A 21,296-nucleotide genomic window follows, 5' to 3' on the forward strand; every position below is an offset into this window, starting at 1 on the left:
AGTCAGCATCTCCACCACCACTAACATCCCTCAAATAAAGAATATGATTTCCTGTAACATTGGAGGCAACAAAGCCAATTATTTAAAAGGTCCTATTTTTTTAAAAATGTAGTGATTTCCTTCGAATCTTCTGCACAACAGAGGCATAGAGGCATAGTAGATACATATCGGATTAAAGAGGATTCATTGCTTTCTAGGTGTTTCCATGAGTCTTGTTCATTTAAACCTCCTAAAAAGGTATGATGTGTCTCCTTAAAAATTAAAAAGGAAGTCAAGGTCTTTGACTCTTCAGATGTAATAATTTCCTGTGTTTGTTTCTGAAAAGCATAATCTAAGCTTAGAAAAGCAATATGCTATATTATCATTAGGTTTTACTGAGGTTAAAAGTTACTTCAAAGCAAAATCTAAACATGTCTTTTACAGGCCTTTACAGGTTCTACAATTTTCTGCCAAGAGAGACTTTTATTTTATTCACTGTTTAACCAAACAATATCTCACTTGTAAAGCAAGCATTATTTTTCCCATTTTACCAACCAGAAAAAAAGTAAGGCTTTTGAGGTCTCAGTGACTTCTTTTGTAACTTCTTCCTAGAACCTGGGTTCTCTAACTTGTGATCCAACCCCCAACCTACTACTCAACTCCAAAATGGGCCAGGGAACTTCAGAGCATGAAAAAGCAGCTCATAGAGCTACACACAGGAACATCCATTAATATGTAACTCTTTTATTTAATTGATATATAACATTATATTAGTTTCAGGGGTACAACATAATGATTCAATATTTGTACATAGAGCAAAGTGATCACCACAATAATAAGTCTGGCTAACATCCATCAGCACTCAGCTACACATTTTTTTCTTGTGATGAGAACTTTTAAGATCTACTCTCTTAGCAACTTTCAAACATATAATACAGTATCAACTATAGTTACTGTGCTGAACACATTACATCCCCTTGACTTATGTATTTTATAACTGGAAGTTTGTATCTCTGGACAACCTTATATTTAACTCTTATTCCATATTTTTAACTTATTTGCATGGTTTATAATATATGAATTTAGGAGTATAACTTGATAATTTGTGAATTTAAAATGTACATCTAGTGGGTGGTGTGCTCAGAAATATTTAAGTGATAGAAGCATGTGATCAAAAAGTCTAGTGACTACATGTTATCTTTGCTGAAGTACTGTTACATTACACTTTTATTCAAGTGAATTCTCTTGATGTTTCCTTCAGACATTCATCTCTTTTCCATCTGAATTCCTACCAAACCTAAAACCTCTATTAGATATGACCGTTCCTCTCTGACCCAATCAACCAAATTACCACCCATAAAAAACAGCTCTTGCAACATATTCTAAAACAGAGCTAGCCAAGAGAACTTTCTGTGATGACAGAAATGTTCAATTCTGGACTGTCCAGAATAGTAGTAATAGCCCTATATGACTACTGAAATATAGTTAGTTCAACAGAGGAACTGAGTTTTAAATCGCATTTAATTTTAAGTAATCCAAATGTAAATGAGAATAGCCACATGTGACTAGTGGGTACTATCCGGTACAGCACAGCTCTGGAAAGCTATGATTAATATAACTGGAATAACAGATATGCTCAACTATATAAGTTAGATGTTCTCTCCCACAAAGGTATCCTTCAATAACACTCCTGTTTTCCTAAAAAGCCTCTCATATTATTGAATATTTTCTGAATTACTTCATTCTGAAAAACATGATAATAATTTGGAAGAAATATTAACTTGAAACAAACTCAGTTAATGGTACTTATGGAAATATAGATCCACTAATAGTCCACTAATGGAATTGGTTTTTTTTTTTTGAAGATGACACACAATAATTATTTCTAGGAAATGACTCATAATTCAAGTGCTTGATTATCATTACAAGTAAGTATTTTAAAGTTTACTTTTAAAAACACTGCAAATAGACAAACAAAAAGAGTAACAACTGGAGATAGACTAGTCCCATCATACATAAAATTCATTCTAAAACCTCCATTAGTGAAACAGTATGGTTGTGGTGCTTAACCAACAGGCAGATCAAAGGAACATACAAAAAGGCTTAAAATAGGTGCAAATGATCCTATACACCAACAACAAGACAGAAGAGAGACAAATTAAGGAGTCGATCCCATTTACAATTGCACCCAAAACCATACGATACCTAGGAATAAATTTAACCAAGGAGGCAAAGGATCTGTAGTCAGAAAACTATAAAATACTCATGAAAGAAACTGAAGAAGACACAAGGAAATGGAAAAATGTTCCATGCCCATGGATTGGAAGAACAAACATTGTGAAGATGTCAGTGCTACCTAGAGCAATCTACACATTCAATGCAATCCCCAGCAAAATACCATCCACTTTTTTCAAAGAAATGGAACAAATAATCCTAAAATTTGTATGGAACCAGAAAAGACCCCGAATAGCCAGAGGAATATTGAAAAAGAAAAGCAAAGCCGGTGGCATCACAATTCCGGACTTCCAGCTATATTACAAAGCTGTCATCATCAAGACAGTATGGTACTGGCACAAAAACAGACGCATAGATCAATGGAACAGGATCGAGAGCCCAGAAATGGACCCTCAACTCTATGGTCAACTGATCTTTGACAAAGCAGGAAAGAATGTCCAATGGCAAAAAGACAGTCTCTTCAACAAATGGTGTTGGGAAAATTGGACAGCCACATGCAAGAAGAATGAAACTGGACCATTTCCTTACATCACACACAAAAATAGACTCCAAATGGTTGAAAGACCTAAACGTGAGACAGGAGTCCATCAAAATCCTAAAGGAGAACACAGGCAGCAACCTCTTCGACCTCAGCCGCAGCAACTTCTTCGAGAAACATCGCCAAAGGCAAGGGAAGCAAGGGCAAAAATGAACTATTGGGATTTCATCAAGATAAAAAGCTTTTGCACAGCAAAAGAAACAGTCCACAAAACCAAAAGACAACCGACAGAATGGGAGAAAATATTTGCAAATGACATACCAGATAAAGGGCTAGTATCCAAAATCTATAAAGAACTTATCAAACTCAACACCCAAAGAACAAATAATCCAATCAAAAAATGGGCAGAAGACATTAACAGACATTTATCCAAAGAAGACATCCAAATGGCCAACAGGCACATGAAAAAGTGCTCAACATCGCTCAGCATCAGGGAAATCCAAATCAAAACCTCAATAAGATACCACCTCACACCAGTCAGAATGGCTAAAATTAACAAGTCAGGAAACGACAGATGTTGGCGGGGATGCAAAGAAAGGGGAACCCTCCTACACTGTTGGTGGGAATGCAAACTGGTACAGCCACTCTGGAAAACAGTATAGAGGTTCCTCAAACAGTTGAAAATAGAACTACCCTATGACCCAGCAATTGCACTACTGGGTATTTACCACAAAGATACAAAGGTAGGGATCCGAAGGGTTACGTGCATCCCAATGTTTATAGCAGCAATGTCCACAATAGCCAAACTGTGGAAAGAGTCAAGATGTCCATCGACAGACGAATGGATAAAGAAGATGTGGTATATACACAATGGAATATTATGCAGCCATCAAAAGGAATGAGATCTTGCCATTTGCAATGACGTGGATGGAACTGGAGGGTGTTATGCTGAGTGAAATAAGTCAATCAGAGAAAGACTTGTATCATATGACCTCACTGATATGAGGAATTCTTAATCTCAGGAAACAAACTGAGGGTTGCTGGAGTGGTGGGGGGTGGGAGGGAGCGGGTGGCTGGGTGATAGACATTGGGGAGGGTATGTGCTATGGTGAGTGCTGTGAATTGTGCAAGACTGTTGAATCACAGATCTGTACCTCTGAAACAAATAATGCAATATATGTTAAGAAAAAAAAAGAAGATAGCAGGAGGGGAAGAATGAAGGGGAGTAAGTCGGAGGGGGAGACGATCCATGAGAGACGATGGACTCTGAAAAACAAACTGAGGGTTCTAGAGGGGAGGGGGGCGGGGGGATGGGTTAGCCTGGTGATGGGTATTAAAGAGGGCACATTCTGCTGGAGCACTGGGTGTTATGCACAAACAATGAATCATGGAACACTACATCAAAAGCTAATAATGTGATGTATGGTGATTAACATAACAATAAAAAAATTTAAAAAAATAGGTGCAAATGAAAACAAAAACTTTCAAAGGTAGTGTCCTTCACAGGTAGCATCACAAATTACTGGGGAAGACATGAATATTCAATAGATAGTTTTGGCACAACTGGGTAGTTATCTAGAAAAGAAGATAACTGAATCCACATCTCACATTCATAACCAGAATCAATTCCAATGGCTCAAAGATTCAAATATAAAAAAAGAAAACCATAGAAGTTAATAGAAGAAACATGAGACAATTCTTTTATTATCCTGAATTAGGGAAGGACTTTGTCACGTATACTTAAAACTAAAATCCTTTAGAAAAAGATAGATAAATTTGACTTTATAAAAACTCAACATTTCTGCATAACAAAAATCACTAATAAAGAAAATAACAATACAAATGACCAAAAAAAAACCACAAAACACAAAAACACAAAAAAACTCAAATAATATTCCCTAACAAGAATCTTCTAAAAATCAGGGAAAGCCCAAGAATTAACAGAGAAAATCTAATGATCAAAGAACAGAGAATCAGGGGCGCCTGGGTGGCTCAGTCGTTAAGCGTCTGCCTTCGGCTCTGGTCATGATCCCAGGGTCCTGGGATGGAGCCCCGCATCAGGCTCCCTGCTCCGCAGGAAGCCTGCTTCTCCCTCTCCCACTCCCCCTGCTTGTGTTCCTGCTCTCCCTATCCCTCTCTCTCTGTCAAATAAATAAATAAAATCTCTAAAAAAATAGAGAATCATAAAAAAGAAATCAAATTTTATGTAAATTAAATAAAATGTAATAAATTTTAATACAATTAAACATACAAAAATTCTTAATACTACTCATCATAATAGCAATGCAGTTTAAAACTACTACTCTTCACTTAGGAGATGGGAGCATTCTAGTTTAACACTGACAAGCCCAGGGTGGAGGGTACAGGAGTAAACAGGCAATCAAAAACATCCTGGTGAGAATGTAAATAGCTCTCCCGGTAGAAAGCAATTTGGTGGTAATAATAAAAACAACATCAACAATAACAACAACAGCCAATTCTTTTAACCCTTCCTTTGTACCAGGCACTATTCTAAGCACCTTATATATGTTAACACATTTGGCCCTATGAGCTAGGTACTGTTATTTCTATTCTACAAACTAGTAAACTCAATCAAGGACAAGAAGTTAGCTCACTTGCCCAAGGTTCCACATTTAGTAAGGAAATATCAAAACTGAATAGCCTCTGATTCAGCAATTTAACCTCCAGGTATTTATTCTATAGATCTGCCGGTACATTTACGAAATAATATTTGTATGAGGTTATTCACAGAAGCACTGTTTATAGCAGCAAAAGATTCGAAGTAAACAGGCACCAGTGGCAGTCAGATTAAATCAATCCTGATACATCCATACAATAGAATACCATGTAGCTGTAAAAGGCCAGTGACTGTAATTCTGTCCAAGATCTCATATGGTATTAATAAAGCAAGGTGCTGAAAACTTTAGAGCATATTACTACATTCATTAAGAAAAGGGAAATCAGGATGTATATTTGTATTTGTTGTACATCCATGAAGAAACACGGAAGGCCAGAAAAGTCACTAACAACAGCATGCACTTGTAATGTGTGTGGTGGGAGTTGGGGGGACCAAGGATATGGGGATGGGAAGAAGACCTTTCATTAAATGTGAGTTTTAAAATTTATAAATTTCGAACCATGTGAAGGTATGACCTATTCAAATAAATCATTTTAGGTTTTTTTTAAAAAAACAACATGCTAGTTCTTATGTTAGAGATCAAAAATATACATGTTTTTGGGAGAAATGAAATATTGAAGTTTCCTATGTCATCTAAATGAGTACCGATGGTTGGAGGTAATATCTGTAGGGACGTATCACGTAAGGATTCAAAAGAAAGGCACAGAAATAGGGAATCTGGGTTCCTTTTTCCTGATTGTTGAACTGTGTGAATATACAAACTTTTCCAACTAAAAAGGACTGTTAGATGACTCAAAAGAAATGTTGAGGATGCATGTGAGTGGAAAAACTCTATTCTACACTGATATATTACTTAATTTATTTAATTATTAATTCTAATATTATTTAATATTAGAAAACTCCACATTCATACATACATGTGATCTTAAATGTGTATAACTAAGTTAATCTAAATGTTATAACTAAAAATTTGATATTGGAGGGGCGCCTGGGTGGCTCAGATGGTTAAGCGTCTGCCTTCGGCTCGGGTCATGATCCCAGGGTCCTGGGATCGAGCCCCGCAATGGGCTCCCTGCTCAGCGGAGCGTCGGCTTCTCCCTCTCCTTCTCCTGCTCCCCCTGCTTGTGCTCTCTCGCTCTCTCTGCCAAATAAATAAATAAAATCTTAAAAAATAAAAATAAAAATTTGACATTGGACAAAAACTTCATCTTTTCGTGAGGGATCTTCATTGGAAAACTTGTGTTGGGGGGGCTCACATTTGCATTTCTACATGTGATTATGATGACCATAACTGGTGTGTGTGCATGCCCTTTCTGCAACCTCATTTATGGACTTTCCATAACGTGTCTAGCATTTTCCTGGTAGAAAGAAGGGAGGCAAGATGACCCCTGCAAAAAGTGGTCTGGAGTGGGAAGTAACAGCCCAAGCAGGGTGAAGAGGGTGTCTTATTGTGGGGGCAGGGGGGCCTGGCATGGGGAAACAGAATCCTTGAGTGTGAAGATGTTCTTGCATGGGTGTGGCCCAGCGTAGGCTGCAAAATCCATGAACGTCTGCACCAGCTCTTTTAAAACATGAAAGATTTGTTTTGAACGCATTTCTCTGTCCTCTTTCTTACTCATGTTAAATTAAAAGCTTCTAGATCAGAGGGTCTCTTGGCAGGGCGGAACCTCTGAAAGTTGGTATATTTTGAAAAATGCCCCATTGATCCTGAACTCTTACCCCTTCCCAGGCCACACTGCTATTGAGAACCACTGACACACACTGGGGAAGAAATTGTGCCTCCTTAATTCATTTCACACCCTCTTTTTACTGAGAGATAAGCAAAGCAGGTCAATTTATGCTAAAATTAATACCATGAAAACTGCCAGTTCACGGTGACAGAATATTTCAAAATCACCACTAATGTTCTGCAGCAGGAATGGCAAATAGAATTTATCACCCATGCAAACTCTAACTTATTGATATTAGTTATCTGAAGCATGTTGATAAGCATCTTTTCACATGTTGCCCTGGAATATAGTTTTATATCTAATCTAATCTAATTGGAATAAGTTTATAGCACCCTTTCTGGAATCCTGCTTCGACAACTCCAACGTGCAATACTGAGCCAGTTAACTTTATGCCTCAGTTTTCACATTTGTAAAATGAGGAACTAATAGTACCTACCTCACTGTATTGTGTGAAACATAAATGAGATAACACATATACAGCACTTAGAAGCAAAGAAAGTGCTTAAGAAATGATAGCTATTACCATCACCATCATCATCATCATTTAGTTTTAGCATTACATTCTGACCTGGTAAAATAAAATTCTATAATAATTCCTTATAAGAAGAAAAAAAGAATTTCAACTTTCTGAGATCATCAACAACTCTACATGTTCCAAAGTGTTTTCAAGTTGAAATTTCTAATGTATCATGATTTCTAAATATGATTTTTTTGGAGGGGATAAAAGGAGAAAGCACTAAACTCTTAAAATTCCTTTCTGTTTTGATTTTAGTAGAAAATAATTGTTATTTGTCTTCAAATTTTCTGGGCTTCTGACTCACCCATTAGAAAAAAAATAGTATTTACAAGAGACTGGGGTGTGCAGTACCAGGTTACAGGTCTGGCTCTGCTGGTTAACTAGCTGTGTAACTGTGGACAAATCACCTAACCTTTCTTATCAAAATCTCCATGATGACCACAATGGTTTATGCCATCATCATCTTCCTACTGCACTGGACTCAGCAGGTCTTTTTGTTTCCCATGCAGGAAACAGAGTGAGGTCTGAAAGCAACTGCAAGTTCTTCCATTTCCCTTTCTCTTCTTGAACAATTCAGTCCTGAAACTTATGTGGGGGGGGCAGAGCAAAGCTGGTGTCCATGATGGTGGGGGAAGGGAGGCAAGATGATCCCTGCAAAAAGTGGTCTGGAGTGGGAAGTAACAGCCCAAGCAGGGTGAAGAGGGTGTCTTATTGTGGGGGCAGGGGGGCCTGGCATGGGGAAACAGAATCCTTGAGTGTAAAGGTGTTCTTGCATGGGTGTGGCCCAGCGTAGGCTGCAAAATCCATGTGGAGTGAGGTACTTAGGAAAGATGACAAGACCTATGTTAAGATTGGTTACAAACAGAGGACTGATCAAAGAGGTAGATATATGAAGGATAATGGGAACCTGTTTTTCATTGTCAGAAAGGGAACTACAAGTAAGGAAAGAAAGAAAACTAGTGTGAACCCTTACAATACTGAATTTGAACTGGAGACATTGGTATGAATTCTTTCTTTAATATATATATGGACAAATAAATATAAATAAAAATATGTGTATGTCTGATCACACATATATATATTCTCTATCTCTATCCACTCAGGTCTTGGAATTACTGATACCGCAATAGCAACAAACATATCTAATGCCAAGATACTATATTCCTTTCTTAAAAAAAAGATCTTATTTCTTTATTTGAGCGAGAACGAAAGTGAGAGAGATCACAGCGGGAGTCAAGGGAGAAGCAGGCTCCCCGCTGAACAGAGAGCCCAAAGCAGGGCTCAATCCCAGGACCCCGAGATCATGACCTGAGCCCAAGGCAGATGCTTAACTGACTGAGCCACCCAGGTGCCCCTACTGCCAAGATACTGTATTCTAAATATAATTTTTTCTACTAACTAGGGACTCAACACCCAAAGAACAAATGATCCAATCAAGAAATGGGCAAAAGACAAGAACAGACATTTTTCCAAAGAAGACATCCAAATGGCCAACAGACACATAAAAAAGTATTCAACATCACTCAGCATCAGGGAAATCCAAATCAAAACCTCAATGAGATACCACCTCACACCAGTCAGAATGGCTAAAATTAACAAGTCAGGAAACGACAGATGTTGGCAAGGATACAAAGAAAGGGGAACCCTCCTACACTGTTGGTGGGAATGCACACTGGTGCAGCCACTCTGGAAAACAGTATGGAGGTGTCTCAAAAAGTTGAAAATAGAGCTACCCTACAACCCAGCAATTGCACTACTGGGTATTTACTCCAAAGATACAAATGTAGTGATCCGAAGGGGTACGTGCACCCAGATGTTTATAGCAGCAATGTCCACTATAGCCAAACTATGGAAAGAGCCAAGATGTCCATCGACAGATGAATGGATAAAGAAGATGTGGTATACACACACACACACACACACACAATGGAATATTATGCAGCCATCAAAAGGAATGAAATCTTGCCATTTGCAATGATGTGGATGGAACTGGAGAGTATTATGCTGAGCGAAATAAGTCAATCAGAGAAAGACATGTATCATATGATCTCACTGATATGAGGAATTCTTAATCTCAGGAAATAAACTGAGGGTTGCTGGAGTGGTTGGGGGGTGGGAGAGATGGGGTGGCTGGGTGATAGACACTGGGGAGGGTATGTGCTATGGTGAGCGCTGTGAATTGTGCAAGACTGTTGAATCACAGATCTGTACCTCTGAAACAAATAATACATTATATATTAAAAAAAAAAAAGAAGAAGATAGCAGGAAGGGAGAAATGAAGGAGGGTAAATTGGTGGGGGAGACAAACCATGAGAGACGATGGACTCTGAGAAACAAACTGAGGGTTCTAGAGGGGAGGGGGGTGAGGGGATGGGTTAGCCTGGTGATGGGTATTAAAGAGGGCACGTTCTGCATGGAGCACTGGGTGTTATATGCAAACAATGAATCATGGAACACTACATCAAAAACTAATGATGTAATGTGTGGTCATTAACATAATAAAAAAGAAAGTAACTAGGGCTTGTTAGAAAAAGGACTGAGGACAAGAAAAGAATAAGAAGAGCCTGGAATGTTTTGTTGTATGAGAAAGAATGATGGGAGCATGTCAAAAGGGAAAAAAAACAGCTTGAAGACTGCCTTATTAGCCAAATTGGGAGTAATTTGCATATCAAAATACACAGTGATAGTAACGGACCTACTGACTAACATAGAAAACCACAACCACACACACACAACACACATACACAAATCAATTGGAAATTTAAAGTATGATAAGGAATGGTAAGATTATACAATCTCAAAGTAGCTCTGTACAAAGTGTTTATTACCTACAAAGGGAAAGGAGTGATTTTACAGTGGAGAAGCTGGGCAGACATCACCTTCATCAACTGATTGAAGAGGACATTGTCATTAATGGGCCAAATAAAAATCCTGTGCTACCTGACAGAGATCAATGAAAAGATCACAGCATCACTTGAGCAATATTCCTGTCAAAGATTGATAATTTAAATCTAATCATAAGGAAAAACCAAAGAAGTTGGTATTGGAGGCATTCTGCACAGTAACTGGCCTCTAAAATGTAATGGTCATGAAAGTCAAGGAGAGATGAAAGACCCGTTACAGACTGAAGAAGACATGTAACTAAATGCTGTCAATAACATTACAGAACCCTGGCAAAATCTGAATGGGGTCTGAGCATTAGATGAAAGTTATGTTCCCATGATAATTTCCTGATACTGCTAGTTGTATTATGGCTATGTAGGAGAGGGTCCTTGTTTGTAAGAAACGTGCACCATCAAGGAGTCCTGAGTATAAGGATTGCAATTTACTTTCCAGTGGTTCAAGGGGGGAAAAAAGATTTTTGAGCTGTACTTAGAACTTTTCTATAAGTCAATTCAAGATTTAAAAAATACCAAACTTACAAGCACACAACATTTTGCATCGTAAGTCTTCCCTGCTTGGAACTTGTCAGTGGCTCCCCACAGCAACTAGAATAAAACCCAAGACCTACGTGTTTTTATCCTGCTTGCTAGGTCCTCGTCCCCAGCCTCCACCCCTTCGTTTTCTATATTCCAGCTACACTAGCTGTGACTAATCTCCTGGAATGTGCAGAGCTCGCTCCCATTTCAGAGCTTTGCATGGATTCTTAGAACACTTGTGTACGGATCTTGGAATGATTGCCCCTTATCAGCATTCACCTGTTCTCTCAATGTTACCTTTTCAGAAAGGCCTTCTCTTCCCTTCCTGGTATTCTCTATCGAATTGCCCAGGTTCAGTCCCGTCATAATTTATTAAATTATTTAATTTAATTTAAATTTACTGTTATTAAATTTATTTCTTTATCAAATTATCATAGTCATTTATTATTTTTTCCTTTTTTTCAGTATCCCCCAACTAGACTGTAATCACCTTTAAGGATAGGGGCTTTGTCGGACTCCATCCCTGCAATTTCCCCCCAGCCAACTGCTTGGAGTGGGAAGCAGCTAATAACTCTTGGCTGACTGACAACCTAGGCTTCGATTTTCTCATCTACAAAATGGGAATAAACTACTACCGAACTTGTAGCATTATACATTGAATAATATATGCAAATGATTAGCATAGTGCCTGGCACACAACAGGTACTAAATAGATGCAAAATATCCATAGACAATGGAAAGCACCAGTTTGGGTCTAGAAACTCTTTGAAAGTTGAATGGTGCTTTGACCATTCAAAGGGTATCTCTTCCTAAACTTACTGCCCTATTGACTATGATTTAATAGAGAGGAAATGCTTCCTTTCCAAAGCCTAGAAATATAACAAATCAAAATGCACTTAACTTAGTGATCCAGCACTGTGCTGGAAGAAAAACTACTGGTTCTATTCTTTGTGGAAATATAATTTTTTTTTATTTTTAATAGTGCTATTTAAATGATTCATACTTTAAATAACATGTTTTATGGTACCATTATATCTTCCCTAACATATTATTCTTTTATACTTTCTTCCTCTAACTTACCAAAATTTTTACTGACACAAGCTCTAGATTTATAAACATTAATTCATCTTCAAAAAAATCTTCTTCAAAGTAAGCATTATTTCTATATGTTCATGGATAAAGAATAATTAATGTCTGATTAAGGTCACAAGTTAAGTAAAAGTGAATCAGAGCCCTCTCCAGGATTCAGACTCCCAGTGTGTTATTGCTCTAAGCATAATCAAATATTTATTGAGGGCCTAGGCCGGGCCGGGAGTGAAAGAGATATGTAAGACAGACCCTGAGGGACACATTTCTTATTAACAAAAAGTCTAAATTAAAAGGAAATTGAATCTATTTTGAGTTTCTTTATGGGACAGCTATTTAAACTATTATATCTATGGTGGGCAGAACTCCACAGACCAAACCACAAATCCACAAGGACACCGTTAAGTAGAATTTCTTAAATCCTGAGAAGAAAGGACTAGAATTTTAAACCACTTCTTTCACTTATCCATTTGTTACTTTTTCTGCTGCAGTTAAGACAGTGGGGGAAAAAATGTTCGGAGAGAAAGACACGGAGCTAACAATCTTCCTTTAGAAAATCATCTACAACAATGTTACACTGCCTCTGTTTTTCTACAGTCTTCCACTGTCTCCTCCCTCCTGCCCTCACCCACCACAAGCATACACAAGCCTTATTCATCAAGACTGTAGGTTTATGTGTTCTTTTTCTCAAATCAGTAAACATTAAGATGTAATACATTCCCTAAGCAAATTTCATAGGTAAAAATTTCTGGAGGTCATACGAGTTTCTCACTTCACCTTCAGATATCTCCTAATTTTCTTGGTAACAGTTAATATGAGCCAGCCAGCGTTCAAATTTGTGTTCACAACAGACATGCTAGTGTTTGTGGATTCAAAAAAAAAGTGACTAAAACATGGTTTCTCGTCATAAATATGTTATAAAAAATGTGTTGATCTTTTAGTTGATTTGAAATACTTTAGTTCTTTTTATTGATGTTTCTCACTTGTTCCATATTAGATTTGAAATGGCTTCAAAAGTTAATACTCTACAACTAGCTTAAACCCTGTAAGTAAATAAAGGCATTAGTGCAGAAGGAAAATAAAAGTAGGGAAAAAACATGGTTAAAGCCAAGGGTGAGGATGACACACAAAAGACACACTTAGTTGCCAAACAGAACTGGATCTGAACTGGGGCTCTTAATAGTCTAGTAACTAATGTAAAGGGTGGGTTGGATCAGGTATAAAACCTGATGTGTATATGCTAAAAAAAAAAGCTAATGGCTCAGGAGAAATTAGATCCTATTGCTGATGCTGAGAGATAAATGAAACTTTTCTCAAGAGTCATCATAAATGAAAAATAAAATGTAGTCAGTGCTGTTGATGCTTATCATAAAGGGATTTATGGTTCCCCTTCTTAAAAAGTCCTTCATTATAAATCAATGGCATAATACCAAGTACAGTTTAGTTAAAATAATCCCATGGAGTCCAAAACACAACTTCTTGATTGTACAAATTCAGATACGTTTTAAAGTATCTATTCAATTACCTAGAGTGACTAAGTGGGGTCACTGGGAGCAGTCACTTTTCAGCCAAGCGAACTGCTGCCTTTTTTTTTTCTTAATATATATTTTTGACATTGTGAAGGTCCAAGAAGCAAAACTATAGCCACACTTAAACTTGGCTCTAGAAGAATAAAACATCCAACACACACTTCAAAGAAAGCTCTTCTAGTATTGCTTATAAAAATAGTTACAATCTAACTCTAGTTAGGCACTGGACTAGGTTTTCAGATGCTGATTTAATAACACTCTAGGGAAGACATTCCCCCAACTGTTATAGTCGAGGACATTGAGGCAAGGGGGACGTAAGTAACTTGCCTAAAACTACAAAGGAGCACAGTGTTGTGGTTGCAATTACATGCAACTCTGCAATTAGGTTTGAGACCTTGTATGAAATACTTTTCAGGGACAGCTCTACATAAAAGTGCCAGGAGCATAAAAATAAATGTTAGAGGGGGAAAGTAATATGGTACAAATTCAGATGGAGATCCCAGACTCAACAGACTCCTATTCATAGGGTAGACATGATGTTTTACCATTGGCTCAAATATCCACTAGCCTCCTTTACAAGTTTATGTAAATTGGAGTACATGCCCCGCCCCCGCACAACCACTCAAACCAACAATGCCCTGAATGAGAGGCCTGCTGGCGAAGGTATAGAGGGACAGGAATTCTAGGCACTGGCAGGGACTTTGTTCTGGGAGGAGAAGCTGCTGAGGGCCCTTTTGATTACAGCCTCCCCCACTCTCCCGTCCCTAACTCCCACGCAGCTGTGGTATACTACTCCAATACGTGGTACATTGTGTATTTGCGGCACGTGTCTCTTAGTTTTTTACCGAGAATCCATTCTCCACTCCCCTTACTACCTGAAAGAGCCCTGGTTTTTTTCCTGGTATTTGCATCACGTGGCATATTGTTGGCTTATCTAAGTCAATTCTGATGGTCACATTCCCACTCGAAGTAACTGACTCGATCATGGACTTTTCACAACTCTGGCTAGTGAGAAACGAGGAAAAGTCTGCTGAGTGCCTTCCAGAATAAATGGATAAAAGGAAATATATGAGAAAAAAAGTCCCTTTTCCTTCCACTGGATGAGTGTCATATAGGTACCTGTGTGTACCTGTGTGTATGTGAGAGACACAGATGCAAACAGACAAAAAAGAAGCCAAGAGAGGAAAACAGATACTAAGAAATGAGGCATACAGAAAGGAATAAATTTGTAAAAGGTCAAGGGAGAGAGGTAGGACAATAAATATCCGAGAAAAGGTGGAGGTGACCTCTTCCCCCCCACCACACAAAAAAAGTTATGTCAATACTATCATTTCCTAGAAGCTTAGAGGAAAGCCAATCTTGCTTTGTTCAGTGTTTAGTACACTATCAAGAACATTTGAAGATTAATAGCCACTATTTGAGGACAAGAGTAAAATACTGGTTCAAAAATAGCAAGTCATACAGAGCAAAGACCAGCTTGAATAAATTTGGTATCTGTTTGCATCTACTGAATGTGGCTATATGCAAATCCAGATCATAATGATCTTATGAAAATGCATTTTTTTCCTCACATAAATATACTGCTAAACAGCTATGGCATTATATCTAGATCCAACTCTCAGATTCTATGCACATATTGCTAAATGTCAAATGTATTCATATTCATTTATATCTGAATGCTGCTTTGAGTGGAAAACTATAAATCATCCATTCAAAAATAAAAACAAAAATAAAATGGATATGCAGCATTATTTAGCACCACAGATGAACCTTATTTATCTTGCAGTTAAGCAGCGAAGTGAATAAGCATTTTCAAACAGAAGCTCTGACTCTGAAAACTTAATAACGAAACTGCAAAAACCACAAGTTTCTTCAAAATATCTGAATTTTCCTCATAATCTCAGTTATTGTTATGCTTTTATCTCTATAGTCAGAAATTCTCTTACTTTGACTGAACAGTATCTATTTCATTGAGTATCTTCTTCATTGAAGCACATAATACAACTCTCAGTTTCTCTTGAAATACTTTATTATTGGGGTGCCTGGGTGGCTCAGTCAGTTAAGTGTCTGCCTTCGGCTCAGGTCCTGATCCCGGGGTCCTGGGATGGATCCCCAAGTCAGGCTTCCTCCTCAGCAGGGAGCCTGCTTCTCCCTCTCCCTTTGCCTGCTGCTCCCCCTGCTGTGCTCTCTCTCTCTGTCAGATAAATAAATAAAATCTTTTTTAAAAAAAGAAATACTTTATTACCTATACTTACCTTAATTATTCTGTATCAAGCTGTTTTATAAATTCCCCATAAATGGAGAAGTGGTTAAAAAGTTGAATGACCCTAAATAAATTTGTTGAGTTCATTGTGTTGATTCCATCATTTACCACCAGCCAAAGCATAGAAATTTCCTTTCCTTCTCCTCACCAGCTAATCCTGCTCTGGTTTTTAATATTGGAATATGCCATGGCGCAGTCCCATTAAGTCCTGGGACCTCTTTTTTCTCATCTGTTAGTACACATCCTCAGCAAATCTCATGGCTTTATATACTATCTGCTAACAACTCCCAAATATGTATCTCCCAGCTGGATCCCTGACCTGACCTCTGGATTTTTATACAGATTTTTATATGTACTCAAAATCTCCACTTGGATATCTAATAGGTACATCAACTTTAAATGTCTAAATCTGATTTCTTCATCTTCCCCATTAATCCTGTCCCTTCTGAAGTCTTCCCCATTTTTAATTCATGCCAACTCTTACCTTCCAGTTGCTCAGTCCAAAAACCTTGGTATCATCCTTGCCCACTCACAATCTACAGATGTCCAAATAGCAAACAGCTCTACCTTCACAATATATTTGGAATCTGACCACTTCACACCACTTCCACCCTGGTCCAGTGGGATTGTAAGAGGTAGTCAAGTCTCCAGCACTGGTGTTCTCCTATCCCATGCACACACCACATACATACCATCTCTTGTCTTTCCCAAGAACAGTTATTGTTTCATGACTTACATCTGATGGTGTTACTCCTCTGTTCAACTGTTCTCTTCCTATTTCACTGAGACCAGATCTCATGATCGGATCCCTCTGACCTCATTTCCTATAACTCTTTCACTTGCTCATTCCATTCCAGCAACATTAGTCTCCATGATTTTTCTGAACCGTGCAGGCATATTTACCCTTTGGTACTTACTGACTCTACCTCAAATGCTCTTCTTCCAGATATTCATGGAGTTCAAGACCTCCCCCCTTTCAGGTTTTACTTGATCTCCTTCTTGGTAAGACCCTCCCTGACCCCCCGGGGCGCCTGGGTGACTGAGTTGGTTAAGCGACTGCCTTCGGCTCAGGTCATGATCCTGGAGTCCCGGGATCGAGTCCCACATCGGGCTCCCTGCTCAGCGGGGAGTCTGCTTCTCTCTCTGACCCTCTTCCCTCTCGTGCTCTCTATCTCTCATTCTCTCTCTCTCAAATAAATAAATAAATAAAATCTTTAAAAAAAAAAAAAGACCTTCCCTGACCCCCAGTTTTAAATTTCACTGCTCCCAAACACTCCCTCTTCTCCGCACTTATCATTATAGGACAATCAACTTAAATTTTAATTAATTGTTTGCTATTGTCTCCATCCACTAGAATGAGGGCCTGCTTTTCTTGACTGCTATCTCCCCACTGCTTGCAATAGTGTCTCTCTTACAGTAGGTCCTCAACAACATTTGTCGACAGGTTTCATTAAATACCTCTACCTTAAAGGTCATCTTAACATGACAAAAAGTTGCATATCTCTCATTTTTTCCTCCATTTTATATGCTATAGTTCAGTCTATAGAGCCATTCATTATCTGCCCTCCTTGCAAGCTACAGATGGAAAGAGTCACTAACAACTTGAAACACTGGCTTCCCTTCATTCTTTAACTGCTGTGGATTCTATCTTCCACCTACAACTCTCTCAAATTTATTCCCCTCTGTAACTCCCCAACTACCTCTTCAGTTCAGGCTCCCACTGGATCCACGCTGCCCGAAGGATCAAGTCCATATTCCTCATCCTGACAGACAACAAGGCTCCCTGACTGTGGCCTATCTTTATAGCCACATCTCCTTATCTCCTGTATACCTGCTCCCTATACATCAACCTAGTTTTCTCAGTTTAGCATGCTTCTTGAGCTTTTGCTACTTTTCATAATACTGACTGTACATGCAATATGCTCCCTGCTCTTCAAGGAAAAATTCTGAAGTCATTTTATGGGAGCCATCTCAAATATTACTTCTATAAAGTCATCAAAATAACAGCAGCTAACAACCATGTAGTGCTTACTAGGATTCAAATAATTGACTTGCACTGTACCATTTAACCCTTGAACAATTCTATTAGAAAGGTACTAATAACTTCCCCCAAATTATACATGATAAAACAAGGCTAAAAGAAGTTAGGAAACATGTCCTAGGTCACAGACTTAATAAGCAGATGAGCTAGGATTGGATCCTACCTCTACCTAATTCCAAAGCCTAAATGTCAAAACCAAATAAACAGTTGAACTGACTTCAAATGGGTATTCTAAAAGTCTTTACTGAGTTTAGGTCATTTTAAAACGATGTATTTTATTGCTGTGAGATAAGAACTACAAACCACAAGCTCTAAGAAGCTACCACTTTACAACTACCCAGATAATAAATCAAAGAATTCACTCTAAAGCACTGTTTTTAGTTTGCAGGCAAACACATAATTTTTGTAGGCATATTTGTGTGATGAGAAAAACTAACAACATTACCATTATTGTCAATTTACAGCATTTACAAAATTACAGGCAAGGTAAAAGTCCAGAACCTTGTTTCTGTGTGCCACGAAGCCCACATAACCGTCACCTGATATTTCTAAAAGGACCTCTGGAATATTACAACTCTGCTCATTTCTACCCAATAATTATAACTCTCCTAGTTTTTGCCCTTTTTGGTAAAGCTTCATTTCACGGAGCTTTCTATTATGAGTTGCTTTGCTGGGTTTGCACATAGCATCCCACCCAAAGGTGATTTTGATGGGGCTTCTAAAGGCAGCCCCGGCAGGTCTCCATAGAAATGGCCCCAGGGTTGTCTCCAAAGTGGCCCTGCTTGAGTTGCCATGGTAAACAACCAGGCTAGATTGCTATATTCAGTTCTCTGCCAGGGTCGCCATGGTGACTGCAAAGGATGGCTCCTTAGAAGGACCTCACAAGGGCGCGTTTCCATGGTGACCCTATCCTGCATATTTCTAAGCAACTTCCCTCTGGTTGTTCTGTGACCAATCATGGCAGGTTCATTCTGAGAGTCACCCTGGACAGTTTCACCCAAAGATACCGTCATAACACATAGGGATTTGGAAGTGAGGTCTGTAAACAAATAAACTGCTTGAAAACGTAAATGGTACCATTCATAAATCATTAAATTAGTCCCTATACATTTTAGGAAGGATCTGTTTTGATGGGTAACAAAAAAAAAAAAAAAAAACAACCCATTTGCAACGTCTGTTAAATGTGTCTGTTTCAAATCTTAATTTAAAATATCTTACAGAGTATAATGCAGATAATTAAAGTCTCAAATTTCTCCAATCCTACAACATAGCAGATAACTAGGTAAAAAATACTTTATAGTGGATATGACACATACACATAAAATGAAATCATAAATACAGATGGATCATTAGGTTATAATGAGATATCAAGGAAATTTTTATAGAGCAAAAGACAAAATATTTGCAAGTCAAATGAAAAAAAAATGTGTTTTTTTAGTTGAGTTGGGAAAGCCTAGCCGTATTTGGGCCCAAGCTATTTTTTCCTGTATTTTTGTGGTTGGAACAATCTCAATTACTCTTCCTTTCAATTTAAAATATGAATATAAACCATTCTGAACAGATGCTTGGTTTTTAAGCCATGTAACTATTCTCCTGAAACTTTAAAATCCTGTACTTTATCTAGTATTTAGTCAAGGGCAAATTTTATCTAATTGCTAATTTTTCAGTATCTTTAAAAATTACCTAACAAAAAGAATCCACAGTTCAAAAGATACAATTATAATTTCTGTACATGTGCCCACTCTTTTTTGTTCTTTCCAAGGGACTCTTTAAATTTACACACACACCAAACACACACATTCCCTGTTGGGAAGAAAAGGTTAACCTTGGGTTTCCTCTTTTTTTCTCCTCATCTTGAGGTAATGGCAAACATGATTTTCCCCACTGAGCATTAGTTCCACTGGCTTTACATTTCCCATTATTTTCTTTCTCAGATGCCATTCTCCTACTCTGTCCACTGCAGTCCACCACTGCCCATTCACCTTCCATCCAGGAGAAAGAACTTTGAGTTTGAAAAACAAAAATAGTTCAAGGAAGATGAGGATAATTCATAGTCACTTCTTGGTGAAGGCTCGATGTTCTACACAAAGTCTGAATTTGTAGAGACTTCTTGCTTTAAGCTTCAGCGTATTTTTGTGAATCAGAGCAATCACTGCAATTTTCATTCATTCATTTATTCACTAAATATTTATTGAGCAGCTACACAATAACTCTGGCACTGTTTTAGGGGCTGAGAACACTTCGGGAATCAAATAAAAAATTCCTGCCTTTCAGGTGCTTAGATTATAGACAGGGAGAGAGAGAAAGATAGTAAGTACAAAGAAAACCAGTAAGTACAAAATCATATCTCTTGTTAGAAAATGATTAAAGTCAGGGAGTAAATTAAAGCAGAGAAGAGGGAGGCTGACCCCAAGCCAGGATGGGATGGGGGCTGTGATACTAGGATTAATGGAGGGTTTCAAGAACTCCCCATGCACCTGCCATAAGCATACTCAATATTGTACTCAATACTAAACAAAATCCTTACATTAAAAAGGATCATAGAGAACTCAATAGACGTTAACCAAAGTAATACTCAATTTTTCCCACTTTTATACTTGTTCTCTGGGAGGCAGCACAGTCTGAGGAAGGCAAGTGATATCACCACCTCTGAGCCTACTTCTGCTTCAAGAACTATATGAACTTAGGAGAGTTACTCCACCTTCAAAGCCTCTTTCTCAATTTTAAAACAAGAATAATAATTCCAAGCTGAAAGTAGTACTCTGAAGACATGCAAAGACAATAAAATATAAATACTAACATATTGTGGGTGATACGACAGTGTCTGGAATCAGCATGAGAACACTTCAGAAAAAAGGTGAGGAAAGAGACAGATGAAGAAAGGCAGACAAAATGTTGGAAATGAATGAAGCCCAGTGATGGGTATACGAATTCATTATATCACTTTTTATGTTTGAAATTTTCCATAAAAATCTACTGCAAGGAAAGGACGAAACTTGAAAGCAAAGACACTTCCTCTCTAAAGGTTTTGACAAGAACTAGGGAAAACTGTACAGGAACATTGACTTATTTTTGTATAAAAACCTTATAAAACGAGCAAAAAATGGATTTATCTACTAACCTTCTGGAACAATGCTAGGTACTTTCCAGACCTTCTTCTAACACTCTAATTTAAAAAAAAAATTAACTTCAAACTTTACTCATAATAAGAGACAAAATATAAGATGGAAAAGCAGAAAAGCATCATTGTTGAGCTTGCGGACTCAATGTACTCAATGGGTACTCAATGTACAATCAGTTTTTAGAAGAAAGTTTAGTATCATTTGCTGAATCCTTAAAAACAAGCACGCAATGGAGTTCTACACGCTAATAAAAATTTAA

At 37.9% G+C, this 21,296-nt stretch overlaps 1 protein-coding gene across 4 annotated transcripts in view; it reads right to left on the reverse strand.

The window, feature by feature from the left end:
- Positions 1 to 21,296, reverse strand: part of SNX7 (sorting nexin 7) — a 107,267-nt gene that overhangs the window by 43,659 nt on the left and 42,312 nt on the right. The window lies entirely within an intron of this gene.

The sequence above is a fragment of the Callorhinus ursinus genome, unplaced genomic scaffold (assembly GCF_003265705.2).
Source record: "Callorhinus ursinus isolate GAN/ISIS: 27379988/994484 unplaced genomic scaffold, GSC_fseal_2.0 scaffold9, whole genome shotgun sequence".
Lineage (NCBI taxonomy): Eukaryota > Metazoa > Chordata > Mammalia > Carnivora > Otariidae > Callorhinus > Callorhinus ursinus.